Raw genomic sequence first — 26618 nt, forward strand, 5'->3', positions numbered from 1 at the left:
GAGCTCAGTACGGAAAACAAATCTCGCGTCACTTTTCAATAGGCCCTACCTACATTGATCGATTCTCTTCATCGACACTCTCTTTCGTAAATAACTCGGCTTCACAAATATTTTCTGCCGTCTTCGTCGAATTAGATGCTAGATTGTTGCTTCTTCCATCGAAAATATCCAGCCGTGGCGATTCAAAGTTGATCAAGGTTGATCAAAATAATTTTTACCCCTGCTTCCAGTTTGATTACATGATCATTTTGTGTGGTCGTTGGTTCTGAATATGGACAAACAGGCAGATGAATTCTATTCCTACTCTTTACTGTAATAAGCTTGGTGGCCCTGAAAAGACCCGTTTTGTTGCCAAAGTTGGTGATGATTTAACCTCAGAAACCAAACAGCTTGGCGTGTTTAGTGTAGGTGACAGCATCACGGATCTCATTTTTCAGGAATACCTTCAGCACACCTCGTAAATCAGACCGGAGATACGTCAGACACCGCCACGGCTAGCCAGGCGACGGATGGTGGTTATCTCGAAGAATTTGTGTTTGGTTCTGAATATGGCGATGAGTGTGCAAAATATTACGCAATTCCATCCTCCCTATTCACACGCGCCCGAGGATCGGAGGCGAATGCCACTTCGACTTGTTTCGTCTACTTACTACTCTCTGACGACTGTGCTCGGGAAGCAGCATATGCATGTAGGTAATTGGTGGATTTGTTAGTTAATTCGACGCTTTTGGACAATGCTGGACATTTACCAGTTTTTCAATAGTTTCTTGTTGAAAATCAACGTTCAAAAGCATTGTTATCGATGCGTAGCCATATTTATGATCGATTGGTGATAAAATTATTGAAATTGTACCAGGGGTAGCTGAGTTATTAACGTTCAAAATCTTTCTTAATTTGTTACATGTTCCAATTTCGGTTTTCACAAAGTGTACTCCCATATAGAAATCAAAGACGTAGTCCTACGTCAAAAAAAAGGCCTTTTCGCAGGTGGACAGTAGTTCAGAGTTTTCTCACTTCGCGGTGCTACTATACATGTGAAATTCTCGCATATAAAATATCTCTAGATTCTGACCAGATAGAAAGTAAATGTATTCGGCAAAGTTTTTCAGGAAGTCAAGCTCTTTTTGTTGGGTGACAATAATTCAGAATTTTATCACTATGCGGCACTAGTATACACGTGCCTTTCTCGCATATTCAATAGCTCGAGATCCTGACCAGATAGAAAGTTACTGTCTGCGACAAAATTGTACAGGAGGGCAAGGTCTTTGGGCTGGTGAACAGTAGTTCAGAACTGTGTCACTTCATGGTGCTAGTATACATGTGAAATTCTCGCATATAAAATGTCTCAAGTTCTTGACCAGATAGAAAATTACTGTCGTCGGCAAAGTTGTTCAGGATATCACAAATTTTTTGCTCCTGGACAGTGAAATGGACGCTATCACGCTAGTGAAATGTGAAATTCTCGCCTGTGATATATCTCGAGATCCTGACCAGATAGAAAGTTACTGTCTTGGTCAGGAGGCTAAAGTCTAGAATTTGTGAGAAAATTCTGAAATACTGTTTACCAGTTAAAATACCTTGACCTCCTGAACAACTTTGTCGTAGACAGCAACTTTCATCAGGATCTCGAGATATAGCATATGCGAGAAGTGTACATGTATACTAACGCCACGTGGTGAGAAAATTCTTAACTACTGTTTACCAGCCAAAAAGGCTTTGACCTCCTGAACAACTTTGTCGGAGGCAGTAACTTTCTATCTGGTCAGGATCTCGAAACAAGCAACATGCGAGAATTTCACGTGTATTCTAGCGCTACGTAGTGAGAAAATTTTGAACTACTGTCCACTAGCGAAATCTATCTGATCAGAATCTCGAGATATTTTACATGCGAGAATTTCGCGTGTATACTAACGCCACGTAGTGTGAAAATTCTGAACTATTGTAGCATACGCGAGATTTGTGCACGTTTACTAGTGCCACGTGGTGAGAAAACTCTGGGCTACTGTCCACCAGCCAAAAAGTCTTGACCCCCTGAACAAGTTTGCTGAAAACAGTAACCCAACAAACAATTGAGAGCTCTTATAAAACACCTGAGTTGATCAAACGTTGAATAATAGCTTCCAGAGTTCAACAAGAATGTAGTTGTATTGCCATTTGGTTAAAAGCTTCAAAAGCTGCTTAGAGCACTCTTAAATGATTGTTTACATTCGGTTAAACTGTTTGACAGGAGCCATATAGGATGTGGAATAAACGCATCAAAACAAACCATTGGGAGCTCTTATACAACACCTGAGTTGATCAAACGTTGAATAATAGCTTCCAGAGTTGAACAAGAGTGTAGTTGTATTGCCTTTTTGGTTAGAAGCTTCAAAAGCTGCTTGGAGCACTCTTAAATGATTGTTTACTTTCGGTTTAACTATATGCTTTATAAGACCTACGATAACTTTTATAGCACCTTTGTTAAACTGATTGACAAGAGCTATATAGAACGTGAAATAAACGCATCAAAACAAACCTTTGGGAGCTCTTATACAACACCTGAGTTGATCAAACGTTGAATAATAGCTTCCAGAGTTGTACAAGAATGTAGTTGTATTGCCATTTGGTTAAAAGCTTCAAAAACTGCTTGGAGCACTCTTAAATGATTGTTTACGTTCGGTTAAACTGTTTGACAGGAGCCATATGGGATGTGGAATAAACCCATCAAAACAAACCATTGGGAGCTTTTATAAAACACCTGAGTTGATCAAACTAGCTTTTCAATGCATCAACACAAAATGATTTTTTGCATTTTTTTACGACTCCGATTCGGACAGAACTTTTTAGAATGCCTCAGAGGAATACTGTGCAAAGGTTCATCATGAGATTAAATTTGAAATGATTTCATTTTCAAAATATATTGAGGGTGACCTTCTTGCCCCTAGTTCCCCTAGTCAGTTCAGATCTCAAGAAGGCTTTTGAAGTGAATCACAACTATAGGGTATCTCAGAATGTCTAAGCACGACTTTGGAACACCCCTGCTTGTTTCAGATGACGTTTAAACAGCTGATTATCACGCTGAATCATTGTTTACATTCCTACCAACAGTTTCGTGTATAGCAAGTGTCGGTTACAATGGGAAGCATTTCTCCGGAAATTAGCGAAATTAGAAGGTGTAGCATCGGGGCCGTTTGAAACACGATTCAGAAGTATGGTGATGAAGTAACTTTCCAGGACAAGCAAAAATTTGAACGTGAACCGAACCCTGTTGACCAAAATCTAGACCGAAAAATCGTGCAAGCTTTCACTCGCAAGAAAAGTGCTTCGGTTCGAGACGTGGCTAAAAAAGTGGGATCCTCGAAGAGTAACGTCCAGTGGGCCAAGGCAAGAATGCGTCTAAAGACGTATAAGAAGCAGAAGACGCCAAAGCGAAGTGAAAAACAAGCCGCATCTGTTAAACCGAGGGCTCGGAAGTTATACAACCAATCGATGTGCGGCGAATCGGTGTGCGTGATTATGGACAATGAATCATACGTTAAATTTAAGAGAAGAACCAGCCTCTGGCTGAAAGTCTCGCTAATAAAGATAACCTAACCCTACGTTAAATTTGATTACAAAACTCTTCCTGGTGATCAGAACTACACCGTTTGTGATGGCCGAAGTGTTGACGACGCGGATAAGTCAATTTTTAACGACAAATTCGGTCAAAAGGCTATGGTTTGGCAAACCACTTGTGAGTGTGATATGCTTACCAAACCGTTTGTGACAACGAATGCAATGACAACCGATGTTGACGAACGAGAAAATTTAAACAAGCGTCTGTTGCCCATGATCCGCAAACACGACGCCTCAGTACTGTTTTGGCCGGATTTGGTGTCGATTCATTACCCCAAGGATGCGGTTGCTTGGTATAAAGCCAACAAGGTCCAATTCGTACCCAAGGAGATGCATCCGCCAAACTGCCCCCGGGCCAGGCCAATCGAAACTATTTGAGCCCTGACCAAAGCATATTCATTAGTAGCGTGAGATCAAAAATCCGCTCCTTGGATAACGAATGATCGGATCCCGGATTTTCTACGTTTAACTGTAAGAGAATACTATAGAGAACATGTATACGAAATAAAAATCGAATTTGCTGTAAACAGAGTTATGTTATCGTTTTTTTTTTAAATCGTGCTTAGACATTCTGGGACACCCTATATATGTGGATGGTGTTGGTAAATTTAGATTTTCACAAGCTTTTATAGACTGTTTATGACAAGTTCATAAGTGTGATTGCTTTTTCCGATGACATAACTGTTTTCATGAGGAATGATGTACACACTTAGATTTTTTAGCAGGATCTCGGGTTTTTTTTACCGAGATTCGCACAGCCGAGTGCTCGGCAATGATCTCGGCAAATAAACTTTTGCTGATAATCTCAGTTTGTGATTGTGAAATGATAGCTGGTGCGTTTTGCTGAAAATCTCGGTATAAGCAAACTAATATTTTGGCACAATGAAACTGGAATCTCGGAAAAAACATGTAAACAATCTCTTAAATTTTAATTAAATGGAAAATTAAAATTTCATACATTTGAATAATATGCTTTTTTAATGACTGAAAATGATCATATCTGGACCTATATTTAGGAACCAGACAGTGAAAATTGGATGATCTAGATATGATTATTCACATGCCGTTGCAGCTCGACGCCCAAAACTTTTGCATTACAGAGGAAGTAAGTTGAAATATATGTACACATGTATTTTAATTATATCCACGAAAGATTTCGTCTTAATGTTGTAGTATACAAATAACTGTACGCAACACGCGATAGTAAATACTAATGCAATGAGAAATAATGGCGAATGCAAGCTAGAATGCCAAATCTCGGTAAACAAGCAATAGTAAAACAAAACCTGGGCATATCACATTACCGAGGTCAGCGAGAATATTGTTTGCGTGGGTGCTCGGCAAATATGAAAAAAGCTGAAATTTCAGTTTGCAGTAGTGCTGAATCACTGTTTAATTATTTCTTGTACTGAATTCTCAGTAAATTATGATGATGCTGTGCAAACTCGGTTATATATATTGCCGAGTTCGAGAATTAGTTTTAAGTGGTAGAATTTGATCTTTTAGTTGATGTAATAGATTCTTACTGTAGATTTGCTTAAATTAAATTGAACTTGAACAGCTTTTTTTTTCCTTTGGTTTGTTTTTTCCGTCGATCTTGTTTTCCGTGCTGAGCACCAATGCTACCGACGTGCCAGGAAGGCAGCTCCCACACCTGGACCCTACCTATCGACCCATCAACTCATGGACCAGGGACCAACGGCTTTACTTCCCATCCGAAGGAAGGCGTGATCAGAGATGTTATGCCTCAGAACATCCCGGCGGCGCCGACTGGGATTGAACCTAGGCCTGCTTGGGTGAGATGTAATCACGCTTACCACTACACCACCGGCGCCGTTAACTTGAACAGCTAATGTTTTTTACGTTTGAATAATGCCAAAATTGGTCCACAGCAAATAAAGTAGACAGGAAGTCTTACGGTTTTAGAAGTCGTTTTTGAAAATAGTTGGAGCTCTACTTTAAATTCAAATTATGATAAACTGGTGACAAATATGAAAGCCGTTCTGCAAAAACACAATGTTCGAATGCACTTTTCATGAAAAACGTTTCTATAACTTTGATCAGAATGAACAAATTTTGGAGGAAAACTATCTATTTACTACAAACTTTAAAGGCCAGTTGTCACGGGACGCTAGAGGTAAGTAGGCATTTTTCTTAGAGACAATTATTCCTCGAACACAACTCAAGGTATGGATGGATTTTTCATGGGAAAAAATGAGGTGCCAGCAATAGAATCGAGAATAAAAATGAATTGGGAAATATGTTGGGAGAATATAAACTACAAGTTTGTATCTTTTCTCAATCGAGAGCATTTGTTTAGGTTTGTGAACGATATTGTGCCAAATAAAGAAAAACTCCAAGCTTACAATATTGGTCTTATAAATGTCACAAATTGTGAAATAAGTGGTTTACCTGATACTAATGAACATCTACTCAAGCAATGCCCAAAAGCCTAGATAATTTGGGATTGCTGCAGTCAAATAATAAAATATAAATTAAAAGTAAATTTTAATGATATAGAGTATATTCTTCAGTTACGTTAACCATCAGCTAAAGCTACAAAATGGAACCAATGTTTTCAATTGGGAAATAGTGCAGAAAATAAATTTAATCATTATATTCTACTATCAAAGCTACCCCCATAATCAAAGATACCCTGCGCACCATCTCTTCCTTCCGGATGCTGCAAATCGCCCTTTCAATCGACCAATAGAATGCCCTCTCTCGCTCGGCGGTGGTGCGTTCCTTTCCCGTTTTGCAATTTTGGTGCCTGGCCTGGCTCACGCCACTTTCTCGGGTCAATTCTCCTTTACGCACACTCTCCCGGCATGTGTATGCCCGTTTGATGCCTGCTTTGGCTTCAGGACTGGTGAAGATAGAGTGACCGCGTCGTCCGCAATATTGATGGCGGACGTAAAAGCGACGACGTGAGCCGCCACACCACCACAGGCCCGAAGAATTCCGCGAGGGACGGCGAGGTATTTTTCAGCATTCCTCTCTTCCCGTGTTTGTTCGTAGCCTCAGCACCAGAATGTGAGACGTTGCTGAGTTTGCTGGCTGGGCAGATGTAATGTGACGGGGCCATCGTCGTCGTCTCGCTGGATGATGCCTGCTGGCGCAAAAGTTTGAATTCCTAAACTAGACCCATCAGCGAGCTGTCGTTGTGGTTGGCGATTGGGAACGGGTGGATACATTTCTGATGTTTTGTATATTAATCGTGCACAATAACCTGCCATCAGCATGTCAAGAGGCACATAATTTGAAATGTAAATATTTTGCACGACACCTTTTTGGATATAATCTTGGAATAGGCAGCGTATAAAATTCGTTAGTGAGTGTCTTTTGTTTTGAAGAAATGTTGAATAAGGCTAAATAAATCTAATCATCATATTGGCACACATTTAGTGCATTCATGAAATCAATTTTGAAGCACTCTCATTGGAATGGAAGTTTTGGAAAATATTCTATGTTTACGTGATTTAAATTTTCTTGGTAGTCTCCTCATGTAAAATAAGTTGCAGTTTTTAGCGTTAATTCAGCCACTTTGAGATACTCCACTTGCTAAGTTGCTTGCATACAATACCACAAGTGTGCTTCATTTTGAAAAATGAAATTGCGATATCATTGCAGTCATCATTAAGTTTGATTAAACATCCCGAAATACGAGCCCGTGCGAATGATCATTAAGATTTATGAAGATTTAGATATCGATAAGATAAACAGATAAAAAAATGTAATTTTCATCTACCAACAGGAGTTAGTTTTTAAATGTTAATTTACACGTTTAATTCTATGTGTGTGCGTGCGTGTGTGTATGTGTGTTCGTGTGTGTATTGTGTTTCGTGTTTCTCAGTAACCACTGCACCAAATTTGACGCAAAAACTATCAAATGAAGTGTTTTATGGTCCCATAGAATTCTATTGGTTATTTATGAAATCTGTTAACTTAATCCGGAGATATGGCCGGAAGATATTCAAAAAAAAAACATGGATTTTGTGAACTAGGTCGTGTTTCTAAGCAACCACTGAGCCGAAGTGGACGCAACAACGGCCAAATGAAAGGTGTTTCCGTCCCGTTTGAATCGGTCAACTGATTCTCGAGTTATGGCCGGATTGTATGGCCCATAAGACTAAATCCAACCTGAAACGAATTTAATCCATCTTGTGACACCCTAAATCACATGAGAATTCAAAAACTAGTTAAATAGTAGTCATTCGACGTGCCCACACTTTGGCCTCACTCAGCCCCGGGTATCCCCCAGGGATGTGGCATGTTTCTGATTTCGCTAAAAATCCCTCATGCAATACTTTAAACCACATGAGGATACAAATATTCAAAAATTCAATTCAATGGAAGATTTTTGGAATCATACTAGACAGATCTGGGTATTTTTTTTATGAAAATTCATAAACTAGTTAAGTAACCAGTTTATATGAAAGGGTCAGATCTAAATAATAAAAAAAAATCTCATAAACAATTTAAAAAAATATATACTAAAAATAATAATATCAAACTATGAATAAATTAATAAACAAATAAATAAATAGATAACTTAAGAAATAAATAAATAAATAGGGTAAACGACGGCTTTGGAAATACCTTATTCTCTAATAGTCTACGCCCTGACCCCCCCTGAACAAAATCCTTGAGAGCGCAATTCGATGACGATAATAGGTTAAGTTCCCCTACATAATAAATAAATAAATTTACAAAAAATCTATAAATAGGGTAAATGTTGGCTTCGGCACCCATTGACTGTTTTCGGCAACCAAAATTTAAACGTTAATTTCACTATGTTTTCCCATCAACGCACTTCCCTGAATGTGTCCAAACGATTGTTTAGCCTTTCAGCTTCAATCTGATTATATTTGAACGATCGAGCAATCCAGTAATGCTACATTTTTCTTCAAATAAAGCATACGCACTACAAAATGAGGTTGATTTCGAGTTGCCGATAATAGAACAGCTGGTTAACACGCAGTTCTAATGGGAAGGTTGCCGAAGAAAAAGAGACTGCCGACAATAGTCACACTCACCTGAGAAGTTTGGAGCGTTGTAAAAACGCTTTCAAAACGTTTTGAAAAATTCTGTCGATTGGAATGGATAGAGAAGCAAGCAGCAGATGAATGTAAACAAACAGACACATCATATATGTGCGTGACGCTGAGAAAATGCTAGTAGAAGTGCAGACGCTGCTTAGATTGACGAGAATACGTAAATTCCCCTATATACGTAAATAAATAAATGATTAAATAAATCCATAAATGGGGGCCGACCCCAAGAGCGTTAAAGTGATTATAATTTTAAAAAATAAATAAATCAATAAATAAATACAGAAGCAAAAACAAATTATACATAAACAACTTAAATTAAATTAATAAATATATAAGTTAATTAATAAATACAAAAGAAATGAAAAAAAAATACAAAACTAAATAAATAACTAAATAAATAACTAAGTTACTTAATAACAAAATAACTTATTAACTTAATAACTAAATAACTTAATAACTGAATAACTAAATAACTAAATAACTAAATAACTATAAAACTAAATAACTAAATAACTAAATAACTAAATAACTAAATATCTAAATAACTAAATAAATAAATAACTAAATAAATAAATAACTAAATAAATAAATAGCTTAATAACTAAAAAATAACAAAATAACTATAAACCTAAAAAATATAAAAAACTAAATAAATAAATCAATAAATAAATACATGAGCAAAAAAAATAATAACATAAATAGCTTAAATTAAATTAATAAATATATAAGTTAATTAATAAATACAAAAGAAATGAAAAAGAATACAAAACTTAATTAATAACTAAATAACTAAATAACTAAATAACTAAATAACTAAATATCTAATTAACTAAATAAATAATTATCTGAATAACTAAACAACTAGACAACTTAATAGCTAAATAACCTAATAACTAAGAGATGAACCAGCCTGTGGCCTTAAATCGCAATAGTTAAGAAAATAAAAATTAAAAAAAAACTGAATTACAAAATAACTTATAACTTAAAAACTAAATAACTAAATAACCAAATAACTTAATAACTTAATGACTAAATAAATGAATAACTAAATAATTAAAAATTTTAATAACTATATAACTAAATAACTAAATAACTTAATTTCTTTATAAATAACTAACTTAATAACTGAATAACTAAATAACTAAATAAATAAAAAAGAAAATATTTAAATAACCAAATCTATAAAAAGCTAAATAACTTAAAACTTGATAATTAAATAACTCAATAACTAAATAACTAGATAACGAAATCACTAAATAACTAAAAAACTAAATAACGCAATAACTAAATAACTAAATAACTTAAAAATAAAAGATGAAGCAGCCTGTGTTCTTAAATCTCTATAGTAAAGAAAATAAAAAAAAACTTAATAATAAAATAACTAATTACTAAAAAACTAAATAACTTAAAAACTAAACAACTAAATAACTAAATAAATGGATAACTAAACAACTTAATAACTAATTAAATTATTGCCTTAATAATTAAATAACTAAATAATGAATAACTTAATAACTAAAAAATTGAATAACTTGATAACTCAATAACTAAATTACTAAATAACGAAATCACTAAATAACTTAACTACGCAATAGCTAGATAACTAATTAACTGAATAACTAAAAAACTAAATAAATTAATAACTCAATAACTAAATAACTTGATAACTTAAAAACTAAATAACTTAATAACTAAATAAATAAATAACTAATTAATTATACGTCTCAACAATGAAATTGCTTTATAAATAAAAACTGAATAACTAAATCAAGAAATCAAAAAATAACTAAATAACTGAATATCTAAAAAACTAAATAACTAAATAATTAATTAACAACATAAGAAATCACTAAAAAACTAAATAACTTAATAACTTAATAATCAAATAACTTATTAACTTAATGACTAAATAATTAAATAACTTAATAACTAAATAACTGAATAACAAAATAACAAAATAGCTTAATAACTTAATAACTAAATAAATAAATAATTAAATAGCTAAATGACTAAATAACTAAATAACTAAATAACTGAATAAGTAAAAAACAAAATAACAAAATAACAAAATAAATAAATAACTAAATAACTAAATAACTAAATAAATTAATAACAAAATGTTTAAATAACTTAATCATTAAATAGCTAAATAACTAAATCATTAAAAGCTATATAAATAACTTTATAACTAAATAACTAAATTTATTAATAACAAAATGTTTAAATAACTAAATCATTAAAAAGCTACATAACTAACAACTAGATAATTAAATAACTCAATGACTAAATAACTAAATAACGAAATCATCAAATAACGCAATAATTAAATAACTTAATAACTTTATTAATGAATTACTAAATAATTAAATTACTAAATAAATTATTGCCTAAATAATTAAATAACTAAATCATTGAATAACTAAATAACTAAAAAATTAAATAACTGGATAACTCAATACCTAAATTACTAATTAACGAAATCACTAAATAACTAAATAACGCAATAGCTAGATAACTAAATAACTGAATAACTAAAAAACTAAATAAATTAATAACTTAATAACCAAATAACTGGATAACTTAATAACTAAATAACTAAATAACTAATAACTAAATTACTAAATAATAAATAACTACGTAATTAAACGTCTAAACAATGAAATTGATTTATAAATAAATAACTGAATAACTAAATCAAGAAATCAAAAAATAACGAAGTAACTGAATATCTAAAAAAACTAAAAAACTGAATAATTAAATAACAATATAAGAAATCACTAAAAAACTTAAAAACTTAATAACTTAATAATCAAATCACTTATTAACTGAATGAATAAATAACTAAATAACTTAATAACTCAATAACTTCATAACTTAATAAATAAATAAAACAATAACTAAGTAACTAAATAACTTAATAACTACATAACAAAATAACGAAATCATTAAATAACAAAATAATTCAATAACTTAAATCCTAATAACAACATAACTAAATATCTAAAGAACGAAATCACTAAATAACTAAAAAACTCAATAACTAAGTAACTTAAAAACAAAATAACTCAATAACTTAACAACTGCATTACTTAATAATCAAACCACTAAATGACTAAATAAATAAATTACTATTTAACTTAAAACTCTATAACTAAATAACTAAATAACATTATAACTTAATAACTGAATTACTTTAAAACTAAATGACTAAATACCTTAATAACTAAATAATTAAATAACTAAATAAACAAATAACTAATAACCACATACCTAAAGAACTAAATAACTAAATAACTCAATAACTAAAAAACTAAATAACTAAATAACTAAATAACTAAATATCTGAATAACTTAATAACTAAATAATTAAAAAACTTAATATATTAACAACTTAACTAAACAACTAAACAACTTAATAAATAAATAACTTAATAACTAAGATATGCACCAGCCTTTGGCTTAAAATCTCAATAATAAACAAAAATAAATAAATGAACTTAATAACAAAATAATTAATAACATAATCAATAAATAACTGAATAACTGAATAATTAAATAGTTTAATAATTATATTATTTAACAACTAAATAACTTAATATCTGAATATCTAAATAACTTCATAACTTAAAAACTTAATAACTACAAAACAAAATAACTTAATAAATAAATAAGTGAATAACTAATTAAGTGAATAAATAAATAAATAGTAAATAAATAAATAAATAAATAAATAAATAAATTAATAAATAAATAAATAAATAAATAAATAAATAAATAAATAAATAAGTAAGTAAAAAAAAACAAAAAAAAAATAAGTAAATAAAGAATTAAATAAATAAATAAATTAATAAATATATAAATACATACTTAAAAAAAGAATTAAATAAACAAATCCATAAATAATAAAAAAAAAAAATTATAAATAAAAATATATAAAAAAATGAGTAAATAAAGAAATGAAGGAACAGATAAAAAACAAATAATTAATTAATTAATGTTTAAAACACCGCCTGAATGTTAATAAATAAATGAATGAATGAATGAATGAATGAATGAATGAATGAATGAATGAATGAATGAATGAATGAATGAATGAATGAATGAATGAATGAATGAATGAATGAATGAATGAATGAATGAATGAATGAATGAATGAATGAATGAATGAATGAATGAATGAATGAATGAATGAATGAATGAATGAATGAATGAATGAATGAATGAATGAATGATGAATGAATGAATGATGAATGAATGAATGAATGAATGAATGAATGAATGAATGAATGAATGAATGAATGAATGAATGAATGAATGAATGAATGAATGAATGAATGAATGAATGAATGAATGAATGAATGAATGAATGAATGAATGAATGAATGAATGAATGAATGAATGAATGAATGAATGAATGAATCAATAAATAATTCAATCGTTTATAATTCGTGCTTGGTGGCCTTACAACGAAATCTCGAATACTGAGCACCACCGTCGATGTCATCAGAAGCCAATATCCACTGAAATCCCAGACCGTTGATCAGCCACACTCTACGAAGGGGCAGAGACGAAATCTGCAAGCAAGCACTGGACTGGAATTAGGTAAAACATCGCATCAAAGGTAGACCCAGGCAGGCTTATGGTGGCGGAGTCTTATAAAGAAAAATCAAGAAAGTTATTAGGAATTTGACTTGGGTCGAGGTTAAAGCAAAAGCAAGCATAAATATTTCACTTTGGCTCGCTGTACCACTGAAGGTGCCCATGATACTTCAGTAAGTAAATAAGTCAACTTTGTTTATTTTCATTAATCAACAACCATTTTTATCGCATCTAAAAAACTAGTTTTTTATATACTTTATACAGTTTTGTGCGCTAGATAAGCATATTGTGGCTTGTTAGAGCGATGATAAAGAAAATCTTAAATTCCTGAATTTTCAACTTAATTGGATTTCCCGAAAGTTGTCTCTCAATAGCCTGGAATCGGTAACCGCCGAAATGTTTGATATTGGTTTGAAGCATATTTTATCATTTCAGAATCCCTTTGGATCCCTCTAAAGTTGCTCCAAATAAAATCATCACACCCACTATAAACAGAAATGGGCTTCGCTTTGAACTGAAATATGCCCTACTCTTTATTCTTCATAGTCATAGTTTTGAAGATGAATAAACGCTTTATTATAGGTGAATTGGTTACTTTAAGTGTTTCAAAAAAAATCCAGGATCCTGATAAGTCTCGGGATTTCGAAAAATAAAATCCCGAATCCCGGGATTTTTCTGTGTCTTTCCATGGAGTCGGATTTAAATCAACCAACCTCTTGTCACGTTTCACTTGTGACAACAGAGTCTTTAAAATTTTCATCTGATTTATGTTAAACTTATGGTATTTTTTCCTCCGGGAAATGTATCGGAAAAAAATCCACAATCTCTAATTTCACCCCACCGACATGTGACATCTCTGCGGGACCACCTTGTAGGATTCGTTCGATCTGAGCATAAGTCCACATCCAAAAACTTCCAAAGAAACTCTCGAACCAAAAACCGCATTCAAGTGTTTGCGGAAAGTTGGAGGAACAACCTGTGGCATCCGAAGAGAGAGAACGCGCCCGCGCGCGCATACACGGGAGACAAACAGAGAGCAATCGTACCCTATCCAACAAGAAGGAAACTGGTCAAAGTTTCATTCTCTCGCTCTCATCCAAGTCTCCGGCCGGATTGGCTCGGATCTTGGAATGGACCCTGCATGCGGGCCACGACGCACGCTCCGGCGCAGTCTGTTTTGACGAGTCGCGCATGTGAGTGGTGTCTTGTGTGCTCGGTATACTTTCGGATGCTGGTCCTTTGAGAAGGGGGGCACAGAAGGAGTGTAGGTTAAACATAAGAATTCTTTCGCGAGGGGTGTTGATGGATTCACCATCCCCCTTCAGAGCGTGGTGTGGACGGCGAGCAAACTGTTCTTTCCGTCTTAATGATGGTGTGTAGTAGCTCGGAAGGAGTGTTACAAAAGTGAGTGTGTTTCGGGCTCGCAGAAAGAGGCCCTCTCAAATGACGATAATTTTTGTGCAATTCAATGTTGGAATGTCGGTGGCAGTCCGAGGGATGAAGTGTGTCCTTTTCTTATTTTTTAAATGAATAATTTTGTTTCTGGCTCGGGTAATGATGCGTTTTTTTGTGAGCGCAGTGCAAGTGGAAGGGAAGAATGTTTTGAATGGTGAAAAATGAGTTCATAAACCGGCGAGCTGGCAGGCGAAGAGATAGGCGGGATAGAGAGAGAGAGAGAGTGAGAGATCGCGCGTTGCAAGTTTTCGGGTCGAAGAAATTCTTCAGTGATGCTTGATGATGATAACGATAATGGTGACAAAAGAGAATAACAATAAAATTTATTTTCCTTGAGATAAAGCCAAGAAGAAATACCACGCACAGGGTCGAGAGAGAAAGATTTTTTTTCGAACCGCGAAAGCTGTCGGAATGGAGCAGGAATTTTCACCGTCCTTAAAAATGTGAAGTAACTTCGGGGAGAGATAAGACGAGTGAAGAATGAGAGTAATACCTGGCAGTGAGTTAATAACGAATGCTTATAGTTAACGAAGAGGCAAAACATAATCTGCAAACTTGGAAAGCAGTGGAACAAGTGATAAATGTACTAATTGTGCGAATTAATCATCGATTAAAGCAGCTGGTTCCGTGTGGAACGAGGTTCGTCGCTTGAAGAATCAGTTTTGAATGCAATTCACTTGACATTTCGTGCCAACTAGGCTCGTGCAGTGTTTTGCAAAGAAGAGTATAAAATATCTCAGTAATTGACAACAATAACAATAGAAGCCCTACCAGAAATGGAAGCATCGAATGTGTACGCGTAGAGTGACTTCAACGGTTGAGAGCAGAAGAAGAAACGAACCCCGCTGCGGTGTGAAGAGCAATCCAGAGATCTAGACTCATTGTAACCAAATACCGCCCCGTTTCGGAGCCCATGATCCCGTACAGTGCTTGCGCGAAAACAGTGTGTGTATTTTTCGAGCTTCAGCGTATCCCCAGAGAACTTAGGAAGCGATTGTGTGCCAATTGTGTTGTACTTTCATAGAGTGGAACGGTGCTTGCGGTTTCCCACCGACCAAAACAAGCAAAAATCATCGGAAGACACAATCTCCTTTCGAGATTCTCAGCAAGTGGTACCGGGAGGCCCATGTGAGTCGTAATTCAGCACGCAGCAGCGTCCCATAACTGCAGCTGGCACAGAACTTGAGGCTTCGCAAACCCGTGCCGCGTTACAACAACGGTCCCCCGAAGATCTAGACTAAAGAGCAAAAAAGAATCAGTAGAGCTCTACAAACAGCGAGTGCGATTACGTAAAATAGAGGCACAAGTTGAACCGAGCGGTGTCGCTGCTGGAGGGAGAAGATCAAAAACAATTTACAACCCTGCAGCTTCAGTGGAAGACATCCGACCCGAACCCTCGAGCGAAAAGGAACCAACCATTCTCCTAGAGAGCATCAGGTCCCATACCAAGCGTTTCGATTAGTTTTTTTTTTCTTCTGTTGTTTGTGCGCCGTTTGTTGGTGGTGTTATTTTTCCGATTCGAACCCACTTCGTGTTGGTGTTTGTGAACCTCTCGCGTCAGAAAAGAAGAAATCAGTGCTGGCAGTTGTTGGTGTGTGCTCAAAGGCTCTTCTAAACTGGGAAGACGTGGAAGAAAATCGACAAAATAAAAACACTGGATCCCGTGCGATCTGGACGTTGAACGCTGGTCGGAACAGAGGAACGGGAACGACGACACTCTCTGCCGTGCTACGGACGGATCGGACCGTCGAGACGAAGCCGAGGGAAGGCGAAAGGAATTCGGTTGTAACGCAGCGGGAAACCTGATTTTTGCTTCGCTTGGAGAGTGTACGCGCGAGCCGAGGTAAGTGCCCTTCTTCGGGGTTTTCTTCTTCTATGCTGCTCTCCGGCTCTGCTGGGATGGTGTGCTGTTTGTTGGGTTGAGGTTCGTCGTCAACCCGGTCGGTCGGTCGTTGAAGTCTCGCTGATGGTTGGTTGACTTCTGTGCTGTTCGTTTTTGGATATTTTGTTTGAGATGTTTTTGGTGTGTCATTTTTTTTTCGTTTTTCGTTTTTCGTTTACCTTTCGAGAAAGGATTCGTTTCAAGTTTGACGGGTTGCTGCGGGATCATTTGGGTCATTATTTCACCTCCTAATGACTAGAAAATGAAGGGTTTTATTTCATTTTTTATGGCTTTGTGCGAGTGATGTCAAGCGATCGGGTGGTTAGATTTATTTCTTGGTGGTGGTATCCGTGGTTTTGTTTTGTTTGAATGATTTATGTTACATTATATTAAAAGTTTTGGTTTTAGTATTTTGTTTTGTTCATTTATTCCAAAGATAATCGATGGTTTTTTTTTCGCTTTATTGGAGAGAATTTCAGCCTTGGCTTGGGCTGGCTCGTCTCTTAGAAGCCCTTTTAAATACAGAGTTTATTAATCTATGAAGAAAAACTGGCAATTTAAAACTGGATTTTTTTTCTTTTGTATGTGTTTCTCCAAAATTGGCCTAAATTTGATTGAGGAGAGGCCATATTTAGATGACGGAGACATTTTTTAATGATGGAGGGTGTTAACCCCACTTCCCCTTCGTAGTATTAGGTCAAACATTCTCAAACTCCCCTCTAAAAAAACGTAGGAGATGGGCTACTTCCGCCCCTATCAACTTCCATGCATAGATTAATTAAATATTAATTCAAACAGAAAACAAGAATAGAACTTTTGGATAATGTACCTTACTTCTCCAATATTGGGCTCGGTAGCTTAGAACTTACCGTTTCTGCTTACTGAGCAGAAGGTCAGGAGTTCAATCCCAGACTCGTCCTCCTCCTTGCAATTTATCACTATGCGTTATCCTATCCCCATTGCTATTATAAATCTGCTAGCAACATTTACCGAACGTATTCTATGGCTTACCCTCCTCAATAACAAACCTCCAAATATCGGTGTCACTTATGAGACGTCGTAGAGTTCGCAGCATGTCTCTTAAGTAAGTGCCCAATTAACAATCCTTCCCATCCCCAGCTGTTGCAAGGACGTGACCAGTACAATTCTCGATTGTTGGAGATAGTGCTACTTCCATCTAAGAGGGCGAGATCAATTCCATATTTTGGTCAATACGGTAACGGACGGAGGTGGCAATACTCTCTCTCAAACAATGGTCTAGGAATTTACTCGTACTCGTACTGGACAAGACATTTTTCATTTTTCCAAATGCTGTTTAGGTCTTGATCAATTGAAATCAATTGAAAACTCTGATTAATCCATCTACCGATGACAAGTGTCATTCTCGTGTAACATTAAATATGACATTATTTCATATTCTGCTCACTATCGTAGGGGCACCAAGATCATTCCAGAACCGATTGACACTAAACATCAGTTATCTAAAGCATTTTCGGGTGTGAAGAAATTAATAAAAATGAAATATTTTTTATTGCTGGAAACCTTTTGTTGTTTATCAATGATTAACTATTGTAAAATGATCAATGGGTTAAGCCGCAATCAACCAAACGGTCCTACTCAATATCATTTTTTGTCTTTGTTTTTTTCTATTCAGTGTTTTTTGAAACATTCTGAATAGATATATTTTTTTAATCTAGCCAAGATTAAACAGATGTTTACTGATTTATCGCATCGTGCTCTCTTGCCATGCGGATCTATTTGCTTTTTGCTGAAGGAAGTGTTACTAGTGTTTCCCCCTATTGTGATAAGCACTTCTAATTGCCATGCTCTTCGCACGAAACTTTTGAACTTCGTGAAAGTTAAGTTTTCACTACAAATTGGACGTCGGAGTGAATGCCGTGTATTGGCTGAAACCTTGGACGGATTTAAATGTCTTCTCAAGTATCTTACTGAGAAGAAGCACAAATTTTTTACTTACGACACCAAAACTGAACGTGTGTTCAAGGTTGTCATGAAAGGACTGCCCAGTGGTGAATCCCTGGAGCAGATCAAAGATGAACTGGCAAAATTACTTGGAGTTGTGCCACTCCAAATAATCAAAATGAAAATGAAATCCCGTCCTGGCGATTCGCGCAACGGGATTTCTAATGAATTTTATTTAGTTCACTTCAAGTCTAGTGAACTAAACAAGCTTAAGGCCTTGGAAAAAGCTACCCTTATGCTCCATGTCCGAGTGAAGTGGGAACACTTCAGAAAGACTGGAGGAAATTTCCAAAACCTCACCCAGTGCCGTAAGTGCCAGGGATGGGGTCACGGAACAAAAAATTGCTACATGCCTGCTAAATGCATGAATTGTGGTGATTCCTCTCACGCAAAGGACGACTGTCCTGTGAAGGAAGATCTTAAGAAATTGAAATGTTCAAATTGCGGTGAAAACCACAAATCCAATTTTTGGGAATGTAAGACTCGCAAAGCGATCTTACAATTTCATTCTAAGTGACAGGAAGGAAACGCTCCACGTTCCCAACCAGGTACACATTTCTTCTGCTGTTAACAACGGTCAGCGAGGAACAAATTCTACATTCGTACCCGTAAGTACAAATATCACCCCTGCTTCAAATGCTTCATCTATACCTGCTCCCCTAGCTGCTAACAATATTCAGCGGGTAGAAATCAAAATACTAGCCAACGTAATAATTCTAACGGAAATTTTGAAAATTTTGACTTGGGAAGCATTACTGCTCCTAAAATGGAATTTTTACAGAATTCAATAATTGACATGATTAGTGATACGCTTAAATCTAACTCCATGTTTGATGCTATTGAAACTGGAGTAAAAATTGCGAATAATATTGTCATAACTTTGAAATTCAGCAATGGATTTTATATCATTAAATATTTTAAATTGGAATGCTCGATCTCTCAACGATAATGAAGACGAGCTATTTCAGTTTTTGAGAGTTCATAACGTGCATATCGCCGTTATAACTGAAAAGTTCCTTAAACCTGACCATAAGGTTAAAAGGGACGCAAATTATTTCATTTATAGAAATGATCGTCTTGATGGAGCCCGTGGTGGCGTTGCCATCATTGTTCATAGACGAATCAAACACAACATTCTTTCTTCATTTGAAACCAAAGTTTTTGAAACTTTGGGAGTTTCTGTTGAAACAACAAAATTTGGTCAACCTACGTTTATAGCTGCCTATTTGCCATTCCAATGCGTAGGCCAGCAAAAGAATTGTCTCAAGGGTGACCTCCAGAAACTTACCCGTCATAGGTCTAAATTCTTCATTATTGGTGATTTTAATGCGAAACACCGGTCATGGAATCAAAGCAATTCCAATGGTAATATTCTGTTTGATGATTGTTCTGCAGATTATTACACTATTCAATATCCAAACAGCCCAACATGCTTTTCTTCTGCAAGAAATTCCTCAACTATTGATTTGGTCTTTACTGATTCATGTAAACTTTGTAGCCAATTAGTTACCCATGCTGACTTCGGTTCTGATCAGCTTCCAGTATGTTTTGAAATATCCCAAGAAATAATTTCTAATACCAACAGCTCTACTTTCAATTACCATAGAGCTGATTGGGAACCTTCAGTTGAAGCAACACAACACTTCTATAGTTGAAGCAAGAGCTGCATCAGTACCAAATCGCGAGGATAAATGACTGCCGAGGAATAAACAGGGGTGTCCATTTTGTTGCACACTACTCTGTTATACAAAACCACCCAAACCATCGGCCCTTTTCAGGACCACCACAACTTTCTACAAAAGAGTTGAGTTATGAAATTCACTTTATTCCAAAACAATATCCGAAACAAACTGGAAAATCGTACAAAAATTTCGTAGTCCTACGTCAACAATGTGGTTGTGTCTTGTACACCACCCTTCAACTTTTTGATTGGTGTGAGGTGTATCTATTGAGCTGCTAGGAATGCTACGATGTCCACAATGCAGCGAACAAGTCCGCGGTCGAACCGTCCAACGTGCAACGTTGAATGATTGTCCGGCTTCGGCTTGTGTCGTTAAGGATCAACTTTCTGATGGCTGTGTTAGGGGTGAGCACCTTGTGGTCGAAGGAAATGTATGGGTAATTTGAATATTTCCATATTTCCTCATTGTTAACTATTTAAATATTTAACAATTATAATGTTTGACATACCACACAATTTGTATAACACTGGTGAATCGATCGATAAATAAATCATCAAAATCCATTGATTATTGGCCAAGTTATTAGCATTTAAAGTCTGACCAATTTTCGTTGCATTTCCCTGAAATGGCACCCTTCCCGAAAGACGTAGTCCTACGTCAAAAAATGTGTGCTGGACGACGAGCAATTTGGACAGACGCTAAATTGACAGCACTTATTTATTATACCAGAGCGATATTTTTTTTTGTTTGGCTAAAAACTTTCAGAAACGTTTCTCATGACCAAAAATGCCATTTTGCATTTTCAGATCACCATTTTAAATCGAGCCTTAATTTTCAAAGGGCCTGTAGGAAAATGTTAAGCTTATTTTCAGAAAACTGTTGCTCGAAAAATGTTTGTTCAGTCGGTTTGTAACTTGGGCAATGTTGTAGGGAACATCTGGAACTATTTTAAAAAAATCTCACAACAACACATTGTTTGTATTTTTTTATATGTTTTAAGGGGATAATGAATGCCACCTATTACATTATAGGTCAAGATGGAGAAATGATGGACAAAAAGGTTTTGATTTTTTGAAAAAAAAACTCAAGTTTTTGGAAAAGTATCCCAACCTTGGTTCAATTATTTTTCGACTTGATATATTGAAAGTAAGGGAAATGGCTTTAATGTTGGCCTACACACTAAGATTATTTAACCGAGATCTGAGAAATTTAACCGACATCGGCAACTCGAAATCAGCAGCATTATATAGTGTATGTGTTTCATTTCAAGAAAACCCTCCTAGATTGCTTTTTCTCAGGGGTAAAAATAAAATCAAATTGAAGAATCGTTTGAATGCATTCAGGGAAGTGTTTTCGTAAGAGAATCCAGTGAAATTAGCGTTTCAATTTCTGAAATAGTGGTATTTTTGATTCCTTGAATGGTTATAGCTCTTGAGTATTGTTTGTTAAGCTCCTGTTTATTGGTTTCATATTCTTCAATAGATGCATAAAAAGAAAAAGAAAATTTTAGTTAGCTAATCCTCGATTCACTTTCGATTGGACTCAGAATCGTTTAGGTCCGTTGCAATTTTGGTCGGATGTTCACGTTACCTAGCTAGACTAGCTCTGGTAGCCATACGTTCCAGTGTTTCTCCTGTAGCATCACTTGGGCATTTTCCATGCGATGTTGCGAAGAAATGCCATTCAACTTCTATTCCATATTTATTCTTAAATTGGCAAAAAACTAGACTATTTTTTCGATTTTTATCCTGGGATGCAGCTCCATCAGACATGACATCAATTTTATTCAGAGTCAACTGCAGTTCTGTACGTAGAAAAGTGATCATTTTACATAAATAATCATGGCGCAAATTGCAATTCTGCTCTGAATTATCATGGAATTCTTCTTAAACTAACCATAAAACTCTCATAGTAAATACCTTTCTATGGAATTCCCTTGAAACCCCTTCCAAGAAGTTGATTGGAATCTTTCTTAGAACCTATTCTGAGAATTCAAGTCCTTTGAAATTCTTTCACAATTTTCTGTTGTGTTGATTTTACTGAAAACATTCATGCATGTAATCTTCCTTTTGACGTAAACTAGCAACTTGCAAGAAATGTTGCTTGCAAAGATGGAAGATTTCATACAATTTATGGAATATTTCATAGCATGTCTCCTAAATTCACACGATCTGTAATGTAAACTTGTATGATATATGAGCCTCCTTTTATGTGCATCATAGTAACAGAAATTTACACTACCTTTTCGAACTGTGTAGTCAAAACTCTTGGCAGAAATCTTAGTCATAACTCTTGACAGAAATTATCTTCAGAAACTCTTTGGAGCACTTTTAAGAATTTCTTTTGTGGCTGTAAATTCGAAAGAAATTCTTAAAAGTGCTCCAAGGGGTTTCTGAAGATAATTTCCAATCAATTCTAATGGAGTTATCTTACACGTAAATCAAAAATTTATTACAACTAATGTTAGGTTCATTTTCTATCATCCTCCGCAGCGAATACCGCATAGAATGATATAAGCTGGCCATGCATACGATGCAATAATTTTGACGTAGAACTACGTCTTTGTTGACTATACTGGGGTGCAAATCAAAAAATATGAGTGATGAAATAGTGTTAGGTTTTGAATGCTTGTAATTGTGTCATTTATAGATGAAATTAAAATCCAAATACGCCAATCGATAGGATATTACATTTAAAATCTGCTTACATATGTTTTTTTTTTAATTTTCCATAAAAAAAAACATTTGAATAATGTGCAAATGATAATTTTATCTCTGTTTTCGTGAAAGAAACGCGCTGCTGTCGTGCCTCTGCTCATTACCGCTTCGGACAGCATGGCACTGGGTCCTACAGTAAGCAGGAGCAAGTCAGCGGTTAAAGGTGGATCACGGCGTGATCACCTTGACAACCAGCGATAGGGTGGAAGGAGAATTGGAGCCCGGGGCTGTTCATGAAATACGTAGACAGTTTGGATGGGGGGGGGGGGGGGGCAATTATCCACGGCCCATACAAATTTAAATAAAAAATAATTCAAAAAAACTGTTTACATAGTTAATGAACAGCCCCTAATTCGAAACGCGGAAAAGTTATTTATGCAAAACGCTAAGAGATACACGTACCGTTTCAATTTACCCCGGTGTACCTTAACTATGATGCTTACTATCAAAAAATCGAAGAGACTTTGAAATTAAATAACTGAATCCCACTAATTTCCAATTAATGTTGTACTAAGCACCTACTTATTGGAAACCAAACGTTTGATTTGAGAAAAGTTACAGGATTCTATTTTGAATCATTCTACGAACACGCTGTAAAGTACATAATGATGATGCATGATAATTTTATGATAGGATTGTCCTCCTAATTGGGGTACAAAAAGGTGCTTAAGCCCCGTATAATCGTTATACCCCTTCCTTCCCACTTCGCTTACATATGATCCAACATTTTGTTCAATATTGAAAGTACCGTCTTCTGATAGGGAAAACAACTGCCTTTTGCGTTATCATTAATGCAACCTGCATTCTCTTCTCTGTTTCAGAGACCTAATTTAAAACTAATGATGGAGCTACTGAAATAACGTATTTTTTGAGAATTGTTTTATCCCACAATACTGTTTCAGTGTAATATACTGAGGTGCAAATCAACAAAAATGTGTGACGAAATAGTTCCTATTGTAGTCGATGTCAATATAGAATTTAGTGCACATTGATCACAGCAAAATAGCTCAACATTGATCAACACAATGTAGTTATGTAGGGAAAATTTTGTCAGTTCTTAACCATTACATTAAATTTAAATATCTCATGCGTAAGATGAACGGTGGTCTGATTATGCTAACATGAATTGTCGTGAGTTGAAAAATTCAAGATAAAGTAAAATAGTCAAAAATGCATAACATACATCAATTTTGCGTAGTTCTACGTCATACTGCGGTCATGTCTAGGACACAAACCATTATTTTTTTTATCTGTTTTATGTAGTGTTCTGTCTACGATTTTGACCAGCTAGCGTTTTATTTATAACATTGTAGAACGACGCACATACTTGCTTCTATTATCTCCAATTCCCGTTCAGCGGAAAAAGCATACGAAATCAAATCATCGTACTATGAGCGATTTTTATTCGCCTTTAGCCTATCCATATTCCGAGGTATGGAGAGAGCAGTGAAGAAAGCACAGGTCTGATAAACTCATCTCCAATTTTCTTGTAATTTTCGGTATATCTCATCCTCCGTCCATGCGGTCTCCACTAACATCATGCGATGATAAATCCCATATAATTATAAGAAAATCTTACATCCCCTGGTTGGGTGGATGAGTCTTCCGCACAATTCCTTAAATTATCCACACATAAAATTATATTCCTTGTTTAATTCTCATCAGAAATCTCTTGGAATTCTCCTTAAAGAGCATCTGTAGTTTTTCTCACGATTCTTATAAAATTCTCAGAATCACCTTGGAATTGCCCTTGAAGTTTTCTCCCAACTCCTTTTGACATCTCCTAAAATTAAAAAAAAAAAAGAGTTTAATTTAGAATTTCCATTTTTCTCCACAGAATTCTCTCCAAATTTATCTAACGGCGTAAGCGTAGATGATCGATTCTCTTCGTCGATTTTCAATTTGGTTAATAACTCGCTAGAACTAACGGTTCTTGGTGCGTTAGCTGTTGTTTTTGATAGCCAATACAACCTGTTACATCTCTGCATTGAACAAATTCTAGAAAATTGTTTTGCTAAGCTGTAGCAATGCAAAGAGGAAACCGATGAAGAGAATCGATCATCGCGTATACGCCCTTATGTATGCTCACTGTCGAATTTTCTAGGATTCCACTCTGAGTAATTTTGAAATTCCGCTCAAAACTTCTCCTCCCAAAATAATGTAGGAATCCTCCTTAGTATTTCTTTGAAATCAACACTTTGATTCATTTTAAATTATACATAACAATCCAGAGTTTGTCCTCAGAATTCTTTTGAACTACCTGTAATTAATTATAGTCCTTAAAATTTTTTCATGTCTAAGAACCTTGACTGACTTTGACTCCAGGGCCCATAATTATGATTTTTTTCAAATCTGTGATCTTGGACATTTTTCAAAAAAGTTCTAGTCTAAGACAAGTGTCAAAGTCTCAAAATCTTAAGAATCTTCATAAATTGCAAACTTTTTAAGAATTATGTTAGTACCAGAGGCACATCCACCTTCAAAGATGTGGGTGGAACAAGGTACTATGGATTCAAAAAAATTGTTAAATATTTTAAGAATCGTGAACTGGTTCCGGAGATCTATGGCCGGAACATGTTCTGGTTTGAAATGCCATGAAACTAAATGCAAAATGAATAAACCTTATCATGTGACACATTAAACGACATGAGAATTCTAAAATCAGTTCAATGGTAGTAAAATCAGAGCACAGCCCAAGTAACATTCCGTAAACTCCCGGCCCCAATTTCTAGATAAAGGTCAAAATCCATCATGCGATACCTTTTTTTTCTCCTTGATGTGTTTTCCGTGCTGAGCACCAATGCTACCAACGCCACGAAGGCAGCTCCTACAACACCTGGACCCTACCTATCGACCCATCAACTCATGAACCGGGGACCACCGACTTTACTTTCCGAAGGAAGGCGTGATCAGAGATCTTATGCCTCAGAACATCCCGGCGACCGACGAACCCAGGCCTGCTGGGGTGAGAGATAATCACGCTTACCACTAAACCAACGGCGCCGCTATGCGATACCTTAAATCACATAAGAATTTATCAATGTTTTCTTATCGTATGAGCACTTTAGTCGGAATTTCAATTGGTAAGAAGGGTAAAATTTTATCATTGGAGGATTAATTAAGGTTTTTAGCTATGTTCTCTATAAAATCGTGGGTGGGACAAAGCTTAATGAACGGCCCTTATATTTCATATTGACGGAGGATGTCAAAATGACGTTTCACGTTCATACAGTGTTGTCCGATTTTTATTCGAATAATCGATTAATCGATTAACGAACCGAAGAATCAATTATTTTTAATCGGTTATATCATCCCAAGTAAGCATTAACTTTTCCAGAGGATTATCAACCATCGGTTCAAACATGTTCTGCACTCTCATAGGTGGGAAAATGACAGCACAGTGATCGAAAAATAATCGAGTTATTAAGTTATTAAATGAACAATTAAAAGTAGAACTAAAACGTTAAACTCTATGGCAGCCACCAGACGGATTTTTATAATATCCACAATAAATATAAGATCCATAAAAAATGCTTCTATGGCAAATCATTTACATTCATTTTCCTCTAATTTATTTCATCAACAGAATTCCGTAAAATTATATAAGAAGCTTTTGTAGGTCATGACTATATTATGGTCACCATAAATGCCA

General features: G+C 35.2%; 1 long non-coding RNA gene across 1 annotated transcript in view; it reads left to right on the forward strand.

Annotated features, from left to right (window-relative positions):
- Nucleotides 1-16192: 16192 nt before the first annotated feature.
- The window catches only part of LOC135702395 (uncharacterized), a 146571-nt gene continuing 136145 nt past the window's right edge, over nucleotides 16193-26618 (forward strand). The window contains exon 1 of the long non-coding RNA XR_010517699.1: nucleotides 16193-16545. This is a non-coding gene — a long non-coding RNA (uncharacterized LOC135702395). The remainder of the gene's footprint in view (nucleotides 16546-26618) is intronic.

The sequence above is a fragment of the Ochlerotatus camptorhynchus genome, unplaced genomic scaffold (genome assembly GCF_037179485.1).
Source record: "Ochlerotatus camptorhynchus isolate MF236.1 unplaced genomic scaffold, CSIRO-AGI_Acam_v1.1 ptg000192l, whole genome shotgun sequence".
NCBI classification, from domain to species: domain Eukaryota; kingdom Metazoa; phylum Arthropoda; class Insecta; order Diptera; family Culicidae; genus Ochlerotatus; species Ochlerotatus camptorhynchus.